Genomic DNA, 13,016 nt, shown 5'->3' on the forward strand with positions numbered 1-13,016 from the left:
ACTTCTCCAGAAGCCAGACCAAAAATACCTAGTCTCTGCTTTTTCTCCAGAAGCCAGACCAAAAATACCTAGTCTCTGCTATTTCTCTAGAAGCCGGCCCAAAAATCCTGAGTCTCCCCTATTTCTGCAGAAGCTGGTCTAAAAATCCCGAATCTCTGCTATTTCTCCAGAAGCCGGACCAAAAATACCTAGTCTCTGCTATTTCTCTAGAAGCCAGACCAAAAATACCTAGTCTCTGCTATTTCTCCAGAAGCCGGCTCAATAATCCTGAGTCTCCCCTATTTCTGCAGAAGCTGGTCTAAAAATCCAGAGTCTCTGCTATTTCTCCAGAAGCCGGACCAAAAATACCTAGTGTCTGCTATTTCTCAGAAGCCAGCCCAATAATCTCTAGTCTCTGCTGTTTCTCCTGAAGCGGGCCCAAAAATCCCTAGCTCTGCTATTTCTCCAGAGGCCGGACCAAAAATCCATAGCTCTGCTATTTCTCCAGAGGCCGGACCAAAAATCCCTAGTCTCTGCTATTTCTCAGAAGCCAGCCCAATAATCTCTAGTCTCTGCTGTTTCTCCTGAAGCGGGCCCAAAAATCCCTAGCTCTGCTATTTCTCCAGAGGCCGGACCAAAAATCCCTAGTCGCTGCTATTTATCCAGAAGCCGGCCCAATAATCCCTAGCCTCTGCTATTTCTCCAGAGGACGGACCAAAAATCCCTAGTCTCTGCTATTTCTCAGAAGCCAGCCCAATAATCTCTAGTCTCTGCTGTTTCTCCTGAAGCAGGCCCAAAAATCCCTAGTCTCTGCTATTTCTCCAGAGGACGGACCAAAAATCCCTAGTCTCTGCTATTTCTCAGAAGCCAGCCCAATAATCTCTAGTCTCTGCTGTTTCTCCTGAAGCGGGCCCAAAAATCCCTAGCTCTGCTATTTCTCCAGAGGCCGGACCAAAAATCCCTAGCTCTGCTATTTCTCCAGAGGCCGGACCAAAAATCCCTAGTCTCTGCTATTTCTCAGAAGCCAGCCCAATAATCTCTAGTCTCTGCTGTTTCTCCTGAAGCGGGCCCAAAAATCCCTAGCTCTGCTATTTCTCCAGAGGCCGGACCAAAAATCCCTAGTCGCTGCTTTTTATCCAGTAGCCGGCCCAATAATCCCTAGTCTCTGCTATTTCTCCAGAGGACGGACCAAAAATCCCTATTCTCTGCTATTTCTCAGAAGCCAGCCCAATAATCTCTAGTCTCTGCTGTTTCTCCTGAAGCGGGCCCAAAAATCCCTAGTCTCTGCTATTTCTCCAGAAGCCAGACCAAAAATACCTAGTCTCTGCTATTTCTCCAGAAGCCGGACCAAAAATCCCTAGCTCCGCTATTTCTCCAGGGACCGGACCAAAAATCCCTAGTCGCTGCTATTTATCCAGAAGCCGGCACAATAATCCCTAGTCTCTGCTATTTCTCCAGAGGCCGGACCAAAAATCCCTAGTCTCTGCTATTTCTCCAGAGGCCGGACCAAAAATCCCTAGTCTCTGCTATTTCTCCAGAGGCCGGACCAAAAATCCCTAGTCTCTGCTATTTCTCCAGAAGCCAGACCAAAAATACCTAGTCTCTGCTATTTCTCCAGAAGCCGGCTCAATAATCCTGAGTCTCCCCTATTTCTGCAGAAGCTGGTCTAAAAATCCCGAGTCTCTGCTATTTCTCCAGAAGCCGGACCAAAAATACCTAGTGTCTGCTATTTCTCAGAAGCCAGCCCAATAATCTCTAGTCTCCGCTGTTTCTCCTGAAGCGGGCCCAAAAATCCCTAGCTCTGCTATTTCTCCAGAGACCGGACCAAAAATCCCTAGTCGCTGCTATTTATCCAGAAGCTGGCACAATAATCCCTAGTCTTTGCTATTTCTCCAGAGGCCGGACCAAAAATCCTTAGTCTCTGCTATTTCTCCAGAGGCCGGACCAAAAATCCCTAGTCTCTGCTATTTCTCCAGAGGCCGGACCAAAAATCCCTAGTCTCTGCGATTTCTTCAGAGGTCGGCCCAAAAATCCCTAGTCTCTGCTATTTCTCCAGAGGCCGGACCAAAAATCCCTAGTCTCTGCGATTTCTCAGAAGCCAGCCCAATAATCTCTAGTCTCTGCTGTTTCTCCTGAAGCGGGCCCAAAAATCCCTAGTCTCTGTTACTTCTCCAGAAGCCAGACCAAAAATACCTAGTCTCTGCTTTTTCTCCAGAAGCCAGACCAAAAATACCTAGTCTCTGCTATTTCTCTAGAAGCCGGCCCAAAAATCCTGAGTCTCCCCTATTTCTGCAGAAGCTGGTCTAAAAATCCTGAATCTCTGCTATTTCTCCAGAAGCCGGACCAAAAATACCTAGTCTCTGCTATTTCTCCAGAAGCCAGACCAAAAATACCTAGTCTCTGCTATTTCTCCAGAAGCCGGCTCAATAATCCTGAGTCTCCCCTATTTCTGCAGAAGCTGGTCTAAAAATCCAGAGTCTCTGCTATTTCTCCAGAAGCCGGACCAAAAATACCTAGTGTCTGCTATTTCTCAGAAGCCAGCCCAATAATCTCTAGTCTCTGCTGTTTCTCCTGAAGCGGGCCCAAAAATCCCTAGCTCTGCTATTTCTCCAGAGGCCGGACCAAAAATCCATAGCTCTGCTATTTCTCCAGAGGCCGGACCAAAAATCCCTAGTCTCTGCTATTTCTCAGAAGCCAGCCCAATAATCTCTAGTCTCTGCTGTTTCTCCTGAAGCGGGCCCAAAAATCCCTAGCTCTGCTATTTCTCCAGAGGCCGGACCAAAAATCCCTAGTCGCTGCTATTTATCCAGAAGCCGGCCCAATAATCCCTAGCCTCTGCTATTTCTCCAGAGGACGGACCAAAAATCCCTAGTCTCTGCTATTTCTCAGAAGCCAGCCCAATAATCTCTAGTCTCTGCTGTTTCTCCTGAAGCGGGCCCAAAAATCCCTAGTCTCTGCTATTTCTCCAGAGGACGGACCAAAAATCCCTAGTCTCTGCTATTTCTCAGAAGCCAGCCCAATAATCTCTAGTCTCTGCTGTTTCTCCTGAAGCGGGCCCAAAAATCCCTAGTCTCTGCTATTTCTCCAGAAGCCAGACCAAAAATACCTAGTCTCTGCTATTTCTCCAGAAGCCAGACCAAAAATACCTAGTCTCTGCTATTTCTCCAGAAGCCGGCTCAATAATCCTGAGTCTCCCCTATTTCTGCAGAAGCTGGTCTAAAAATCCCGAGTCTCTGCTATTTCTCCAGAAGCCGGACCAAAAATACCTAGTGTCTGCTATTTCTCAGAAGCCAGCCCAATAATCTCTAGTCTCTGCTGTTTCTCCTGAAGCGGGCCCAAAAATCCCTAGCTCTGCTATTTCTCCAGAGACCGGACCAAAAATGCCTAGTCGCTGCTATTTATCCAGAAGCCGGCACAATAATCCCTAGTCTCTGCTATTTCTCCAGAGGCCGGACCAAAAATCCCTAGTCTCTGCTATTTCTCCAGAGGCCGGACCAAAAATCCCTAGTCTCTGCTATTTCTCCAGAGGCCCGACCAAAAATCCCTAGTCTCTGCGATTTCTTCAGAGGCCGGCCCAAAAATCCCTAGTCTCTGCTATTTCTCCAGAGGCCGGACCAAAAATCCCTAGTCTCTGCGATTTCTTCAGAGGCCGGCCCAAAAATCCCTAGTCTCTGCTATTTCTCAGAAGCCAGCCCAATAATCTCTAGTCTCTGCTGTTTCTCCTGAAGCGGGCCCAAAAATCCCTAGTCTCTGCTATTTCTCCAGAAGCCAGACCAAAAATACCTAGTCTCTGCTATTTCTCCAGAAGCCAGACCAAAAATACCTAGTATCTGCTATTTCTCCAGAAGCCGGCCCAAAAATCCTGAGTCTCCCCTATTTCTGCAGAAGCTGGTCTAAAAATCCCGAGTCTCTGCTATTTCTCCAGAAGCCGGACCAAAAATACCTAGTCTCTGCTATTTCTCCAGAAGCCAGACCAAAAATACCTAGTCTCTGCTATTTCTCCAGAAGCCGGCTCAATAATCCTGAGTCTCCCCTATTTCTGCAGAAGCTGGTCTAAAAATCCAGAGTCTCTGCTATTTCTCCAGAAGCCGGACCAAAAATACCTAGTGTCTGCTATTTCTCAGAAGCCAGCCCAATAATCTCTAGTCTCTGCTGTTTCTCCTGAAGCGGGCCCAAAAATCCCTAGCTCTGCTATTTCTCCAGAGGCCGGACCAAAAATCCCTAGCTCTGCTATTTCTCCAGAGGCCGGACCAAAAATCCCTAGTCGCTGCTATTTATCCAGAAGCCGGCACAATAATCCCTAGTCTCTGCTATTTCTCCAGAGGCCGGACCAAAAATCCCTAGTCTTTGCTATTTCTCCAGAGGCCGGACCAAAAATCCCTAGTCTCTGCTATTTATCCAGAAACATGCCCAATATTCCATAATCTCAGCTATTTCTTCAGAAGCCAGCCCAATATTCCATAATCTCAGCTATTTCTTCAGAAGCCAGCCCAATATTTCAAAATCTTTGCTATTTAGCTGGCAAACCGCAAAATATCCGAAAACTTCACTATTCAGAAATTCACTGGCTAAATAGTAGAGATTGCGTACTCTTTAACCAGCAGATCTTCACTTAGTTGTGTATGAACAAAAAAGGGACTCTGTGCAATAACTGGGTGGTGGCCATGTTGTGATGGGGGTGCAGGAAAATGTGGGAAGTCTTAGAAAGTAAGGGACAGATGTACAAAATTCTAGTTAAGCAGTTACTAAATAGCGAATCATGAGAAATTGGTATTTAGGAAATTATGGAGCCATATGTATGAAGACCATTTGCGCTCGCAAATGCTGAAATTCGCGATTACTTATTTTTCTATTTCATCTAAGGAATCGCAAATGCAGGAAGCACCCAAGTTGTGCAAATTTTGGCTTAAGGAATGGCAAAATACCACCAACGTCAGGTTGGTGGTATTTTGCCATTTCTTTGAAAAATGCACTTTGAAAAATGCACTTTTTGGCATTTTTCAAAGTGCCATGTGGGTCACATACATGACCTTAAGGCATGTGCACCCATGTTAATTTCAGGGGTGAAAAAGGGTGTCCTATTGACACCCTTAGAACCCTGAAATTGCATTCTCAATTTGCGATTCTCTAATTGAGAATCGCAAATTGAGAATGTCTTCCCATTCATTCCTATGGGCCTTCCAGCCCATAGGAATGAATGAGAAGGTATTCCTTATTTGCGAATCTAAATTTGCGAATTCGCAAATAAGTAATAAGTGCGATTCGCTAAAAAGTTTGCAAATCCTACCTACATTTCGTTTTGTGATTCTCTAATTGCGATTCCCTAAAAATCGCAATTTGAGAATCGCAAAACGAAAATTACCTACATATGCCCCTATATGTACAAAAATAGTGATTTCCTAATAGCGATTTCTACAGAGCCAGAATCGCTTTAGTAAATTGCTATTTAAGGAAATACAAACCGATTTTTTCCTATTGACCCAAAGACCCATAGGTATGAATGATTTTGCATTTCAAAGCAAGGATGACTATTGGCCTAAGACCCTCCCTTGATGCATCCCGAAAAAAGTGGTGCACATGTAAAGTGCACATATTCCCTAGGGGCATGTGTGTGCTTTATAGCACTTAAAAAAAAGCATTTTGAGGTTCTTTTTTAAATTGTTTTGTAAATGCGCCGAGAAAATAGCAAAAAGGAAATCCCCCAAAAATGCAAAAGGAGGTTTCCACTGGGTAGAAATCATATTTTGCGATTCACAAATGGCCTTTGTACATATGGAAAGGCCCTTTAGCATTTGTGAACGGCCCGAAATAGCAAATTGGTCCGCACTAAGAGCTACCTATATTTAATGAAAATCATCCAAAACTACTATTATTGGTGCAGTAGTGAGCAGCCATCCAAGATTATCAGCAGTGATCATGCCAGTGCATCAGCAATGTCCCCAGAAGTAAAATAAAAACTGTTATCAATTTGGAAAGCCTGGGCATGGCTATTACATATAAGCCATCGGTCCCGTGCCCCCGGCACTAAGGTGATGAGAAATAAGTCTTTCTAACGCTACATAATTTATCACTCAAATAATACCTTCAAGTACATTTTGAAAATTCATCTATTTGTCTTCATACGGCTTATGTGTTCTGAAAATTCACCCATTTTCGTATTGTGTACACATTTTCAAATTTTTGGTATACATATATTAATTCAACCAAGCAAAAGATTCTATATTAATAGTCTGGGCTGCTTATAGGAGAGCTACTTACAGGTAGCTTATGAGCTACTCGTTGGAGACGTCTGCTATCGTACATCTGTGCAAAAGTAAATAAATGCATGACTCAAACTAAGTTGTTTAGGAAAGAAAGTTAAATCAATTTGCAATAAATACTTTTATGTGACTATCAAATGAATATAATGTAGGAATCATAATTGTGCTTCAGGAATTCAGGTTATGTCATAAAGATTTAATATACTGCAGTCTGGAAGAATTTGGCGGTCTGCATCTCACTCTTTAAAGTTAAGTATGCAGGCAAGGTGTATGCTTCTGATGCATGTTACAAAAATGTTTTCTTCACCCATGGGAATAATGTGGGCCCTATTCACAAACTGCATTTTGTAGTATGTTTATTAGTACTACAGTAGTTCTACAAAAGTACTACCCAATAGTATCCTCAAACCTAGGAGCATAAATCTCCAACTCCCCTAGCTTTAGTTTATTACTAAGTTCGCTACTTAGGAGCAAATGTGGAAGAGGATCAGGAGGGTGAGTTTAGAGAGGGGTAAGGTAGGTAAGGTAGTTTTAGGGAGGGGTATGTACCCACCCATGAAAGAGTAAGCCCAGCACTGTTAACAAACGGTACCTCTAAAGTTATTGCAGCTAAAAAGGAGCCCAAGACAGCAGTAAATGACTCCCGCTCAGAACTGAAGTAAGCCCAGCATCACACATGGCCAACCACTGGTACTGCAACATAAAACCCCATTGGAAATAATATTAAATTCAATTAAATTATAATTAGTTAAATTACCCAAAAATATAAATAGATTTAAATAGATATAATTTAATGTTAAAGTAAAATAAATGACAAATAAATTATAAGTATTATTGAATTATAAAATGTTTAAAATATCTTTTTTAATTTAAAATTGATGTAACATTCATGTTCATTAAAATAAAAATAAATCACTCTTAAATAACTTTATACATCCATTTTAATAAATACCAATGCATAATATAAACAGTGCTTTTTACTTTAGGCAAGAATTGTTTACTTAATTTAATTTAATACATTTAAATTTATTAATTAAAGATTTGATTCAAAATCAGGTTAATAGTGCTGTAACATTTTTTCCTTTCCTTCTATATTGAAAATAAATATATAAAATTAATTTACAAAAATATTTATTAACTTTTTTAATGATTAATAAACATAGATTAAGACTTTAATTCAGTTTACTATTATTTACGATGGAGTTTTATTTTAAGTTCCTATTTTCATTAGTTTCTGCGGAACGGTGTCGCGGTACAACTGGTTGACCATGTGTGCTGCTGGACTCACTACTCTTTCTTATTGACACAGTAACTCACACTTTTAGATTTGGCTCCATCACCTTTTCCATGGTTGGTATGTGCGAGTCTACACTTCTGAGTAACTTTACCCTTGGATTTTGTGAATAACCCAAAGTAGTAAAGCTTCTCAAAAGTGTAGGAGAAAATTACACATATCAATTTGTAAGTTAACCTTGTGAATAGTGCCCATTGCATTTTATTGTTCATGATCCTCCTTTTGATGGTTTGTGGGGGATGGGCTCATTTTGGGTTTCTTAGGGAGAGCATTGTGTTTGTTTGGATCTTCTTTCCAGGGGAGATTGTGCTTGCTTTGTATCGCACCTCAGGCAACCAAGATATTCCTAGTTTGTTGCATCAGTAGCACTCTCAGGGCAGTTCAGGCTGTGATTGGCCCACATTACACCGTCTGTCATTGGCAGAGCCTCAGGTAGGCTCTAGCCTGGGATCCAAGCTGTGATTGGTTGGAATGGTGGCAGTGTTGATAGCTGCTCTGCAGCATGGAGAGCTGAATGACATTGATGTCGTTTTTCAAATTAAGTAGGATTAGAAGCCAATGGCGCACAGACGTGGTTCAAGACAGGAAAATGCATCAACATTCCCAGTAAACTCATGAGTTTGAGCTGTTATTCTTCTATTTGTTGGGCATATTATGCTCAATTATTGGACAAGGTCATAGCTGTCTCTGGGAACCAGTAACATTAAATACAAACCTTTGTGTATTTCCACTAAAAAGACTCAACGATCATCACATTTTGTGTGTTTACTTAAGTTTGGTTAATGTGCAATGATATTCATTAAAGCAGGATTATTATTAGCTGAAGGGCTCACTTGTATAAAATAGCAAACATCTTTTTATGTGTTGTACAGTGATGATGTAACACAAAACAATGCCCCCCCCGTAGAATGTGATAAAGGGCCACTAAGTCTCCCGAGACTCACAAATATTCATTGACCGGAGGCTGGTTGAGGACCCCCCGGATGAATCCCGCCCCCACTAAGCGTTGTCGACACCCTGTGCCACAGAGGCCTGCATTACTCTTCTGGAGCTGGTTTATTCTACATGGTCAGCGACTGGCTGCCGCCCCGCCCCCCCCCCCCAAATGACCACACCAACCCCCGGAAACATGAACATGAAACAGGGTTATCTTTGGAAGGCGGGGGGTCGCAAAACCCCCCGGCCGTTTTTATTAAGATATGAAAATTATAAAATTTTAATAGCATGATAAACAATTTATACAAAAAACAGCAGGACATTAGATACAATATTGTCAACAAGTTTGAGAGACTAACCTTAACAGAAACTCTAATACAGATTGTTTCCTAACCGAATCTAACATCCTCATCTAGATTTTTGTATACTACATTTCTGGCCATATGGCAAGGTCGCTAACCGGTGTCAGGTCCTACTAGCTGCGCCTCACCTAGAGATGTGCGCATGCGCAGCCGGGCCTGGTAATTACCCGGTCCACGCCGTGAACTCCATTTACCCACTAAAGGAGGGCCCTTACTCTGCGCCATCCGGTGACGTCATGAGTATGCGCGCGCGGGGTGGCTACCAGCCTAAAGAAAGCGTGACTACTCCAACTAGCGCCCCTCTGAAACACCAATTACCTTGCCCCTGAAGTTCTAGGAGGTGCCAGTGGCCCCTCCCCTTGGGCGGGAACCTCCATGGGATGATGCCCGCCCCCTCAGACCTTAAAAATAGCTGCTCACCGGTCATGACCTTACCGCATGCCCCATACCTAATAAATACGACGACCTATGGGAAAAAAGGCTAAAGGACAACTACTCTAACTAAATTACATCACGTATCAACGTATCGCTACAAAGGGAGAAAAAGGCCTAACACAATCGGAACAACAAAACATATTTCAGCACATTTCACTACATTCCACCACTCTCATGTTATCCGACCAGAACACCACTGATTGGTTACATAGGTGTTCTGGCCAGACCTTCAATGCCACCCACACTGGGAAAAGTTCCAGGAAGCCAATGTTGGTGGTCAGACCCCACGCTCTCCATTCTTCCGGCCACCGCTGGGCGACCCATTTGTTCCCGAGGATGGCACCAAAGCCCACACTACCAGCAGCGTCTGTCCACAGACCTAACTCTGCTGATGTAGCTGGGGGACCTGACCACACTACCCTGCCATTAAAGTCCTCCAAGAATGCCATCCATATATGCATATCCTGGCGAACCTCAGATGACAGCCTAGTGCGGTGATGTTTCTCTCGCAATCCCTTCATAGCCTGGGCAATAGAGCGTGAGAATGGGCGGGCCATTGGGATGACCCGCAGTGCAAAGTTCAGTTGCCCGACCACTTCCTGCAGCTGCTGCAAGGAAACCTTGTTTTCACATAGGCATTGATGCAGAGCTGCCCTAAACTTAGACACCTTGTCCCTGGGTAACCTGAAGCATCCCTCAACTGAGTCAATTTCGATACCAAGGAATTCCAGGCAAGTGGCTGGGCCAACCGTCTTCCCTGGTGCCAGCGGGACCCCAAAAGCCCACATGAGCACGCAAAATTCCTGCAATGCCCAAGCACACTCCTGAGAGTCTGCCGCACCTAAGAAAAGGAAATCGTCCAAGTAATGCATGACCTGTTGGTGGCCCGTCGCCTGTCTCATAGCCCATTCTAAGAATGAGCTAAATGTCTCAAAGTATGCACATGATATGGAACAGCCCATGGGCATACATTTGTCCATGTAAAACCTGCCCTCAAAAGTGAAACCTAAGAGGTGGTGATCCATCGGATGTACTGGGAGAAGACGGAAAGCAGATTCAATGTCAGACTTTGCCATTAATGCTCCTGTTCCCAGAGCACGCAATAAATCAACCACCTGGTCAAATGAGGCATACTTCACACTACAAATCCCCTCATCAATTGCATCGTTCAAGGATGCCCCCCTCGGGGCCGATAGGTTGTGGATCAGTCTAAATTGGCCTTTCTCTTTTTTGGGTACTACCCCAAGAGGTGAACACACAAAATTGTGGACAGGCACCTCCTGGAAGGGGCCAGCTATCCTGCCTAGCGACAGTTCTTTGGAAATCTTAGCGGCCACCACCTCCGGGTTCTGTGTTACTGACAGTTGATTCTTGCAGTGTGGGCTACCTGTGTAACCCATCGCCGGGATCCTAAAACCTTGTGAAAAACCTTCCTGAAGTAGAGTGGCCGCTGTGCGATCAGGGTATCTATTCAACCACGGGATCATTGCAAAAACGTCTATTGGCATAGGGGGGGGCGGCTTGTCTGAATTACTCTGGCTTCCCCCTTCCCCTGTGACCGTGGTTACCTTGCTTGTTCCTGCACGTTGTCTCGGGGTGGGACGGGTGACCACAGATTGCACACGCATGTCTAAATCTACAGGTGCCCTGGGCCCTTGTGCAGGATCGCTTATTAAAGTCCCAACATACCCCTTTCCTCTCTGACCCCCCCCCCTATTCTTCCCCGGTACCTCACTCCCTTGATTTGACCGAAAGGGTTGTTGGGGTCTGGCGGAGAACACCCTGACTGCACTGGTAGCCTGTGTAGGGGCTGTGTCCCCTGAGAACTGCTTGTGCCAGGACATAGAATCCACCACGTCCCACGTTAATGATGTATTAAATTCTTTGGCCTTCCTGAAATTAACATCATACTCCCTCCAGACATCCCCAGTATATTGGTCGCTCCACCCCACAATCCTACTCATGTAGCAAGACATTGCTGCCTGCACATTGGGGGGGCGTTCGGCCGTGATAGCCGAAAGGACGGAAAAAGCCCTGATCCAATTCTTTAAAGTCTCCTCTACCTTGAACCTGGAGCACTGTGCCCTCCATTCACTTGGATGCATCCATTCCTTTAGTAACTTAGCTTGTTCCATCTCCCTATTGTCTAATAACAAAGAAAAAATGTATACATACTTTCCCGCCCAAATCAACTTTTTCACTGCCTGGGACACATGTTGGTCCAAGTTCTCACTCCTGGATGGCACTACGCCGTCCCCCAAGAGGGGCAGCGCCACCTCCTTACCATTTACGGGCGCCTGGGCCGGTAGCACACTATCTCCATTCGGCTGGGCGGGACTGGAACCTGTAAGTGAAGAAGATACGGGCACCGCAGTACTGTCAGCCGCCGTAGCAGCCTTAATCTTCTCTACCAATTTCACCGCTTCTGCCGCATGATCAGATGAGGCAAGACACACACCCCCTTTTCGCAGCCAAGGCAATAAGGCCGCTATCTGAGATACCAACTCAACCGGGACCGGGTCCGGGTTACCAGCTGGCACATCTGGGACCCCAGGGGGAATGTCTGACGGCCCTGGCGCATCAGGCAAAGGGGCGAGTGTCGGTGGCCCACTCGGGACTGGTATCGGCCCCACGGGCGCCGGGGGGGTAGGTGCTGCAGGGGGGGCCGGTGCTGCAGGGGGGACCGGTGCTACGGGCGCTGGAATTGCCGGTGGAGGCGCAAGAGGAATTGGTATTGCAGGTACCGGCACATCAGGGACTGGTACTAGGGGTACAGGGGCCGGGGCACTGTACCTTGGCTTTTTGGCCTTGGATTTCTTAGGTGGGGTAACAAAATCCCCCCTCGGCAAGGGTGCCGTTCTCTCCCGCACTGGCCTGCCTGATGGGCCTGGGGGATCAGAAAACCTCTCATTTATGCGGGCCTCTAATTCATCAACCTTCCCCAACTTCTTGTTAATTTGAGCCATTTCACGCATCATTGCATGCATCATCGCATCCATGCTAGACCCCATTTTACCACCCCTTGGCCCCGGCATGGTTCGCACGCCACTGCCCTACACTCCTAATGTTAGCTGACCGTGCGCTTTGTACCTTCACCAGCTGGAGGATGTACAGGGGGCTGTAAGCACCATGCAACGGCAACCGCAACGCCCCGGCTTATCCGGTTTGTCAGGGGTGAGTAAACTCTACGTAGACTCACCCGGCGGCAACCAGAAGCTATGAAATGCTTGCCCCCCGCTCTCCTCTTACCGATCAAATCCTGCGCACTCCCCGCCGGTATCGGATCTGCAACCACGTCTTATGTTCACCTCCTTGAGCTCACCACGTGAAATGTCGCAAATATTGTCGTAAATTGCGTGGAATAAAAGATTGTATCAATACTTGGCAATATGAACTAGGAACACTTGATGAAATAGAATTCTGTAACAAAGTGGCGAACTTATTGGAGGCTTGAACCCCCCAGGTAACCACCCCCCAAAGCTGTCCTTGGCTGTTAAGATCACCTAACTAAGTACAGTCGCAACCTTAATAAAAAACAACCCCTTGTTCTGTATTTAGATCCCAAAATCAGCACAACATCCACTAAGGGTCTCCCATCCAGGTCCTACCCTGGTCGACCCTGCTTCGCTTCACCTTAAACTATGTGCCCGATAGCTAGTGCAGGCTGGAGGCGCCGGAAACACACCACAAGCAGTTAATTACACTCAGCAGGGCGGGGAGAAAAACGAAATGCCCCGATGTAATCGTGTG

At 45.6% G+C, this 13,016-nt stretch overlaps 1 pseudogene; it reads right to left on the minus strand.

The window, feature by feature from the left end:
- Positions 1–10,796: 10,796 nt before the first annotated feature.
- On the minus strand, positions 10,797–12,301 carry LOC147736707 (uncharacterized; annotated as a pseudogene).
- Positions 12,302–13,016: the final 715 nt, after the last annotated feature.

Source organism: Lissotriton vulgaris, chromosome 1_2 (assembly GCF_964263255.1).
Source record: "Lissotriton vulgaris chromosome 1_2, aLisVul1.2, whole genome shotgun sequence".
Lineage (NCBI taxonomy): Eukaryota > Metazoa > Chordata > Amphibia > Caudata > Salamandridae > Lissotriton > Lissotriton vulgaris.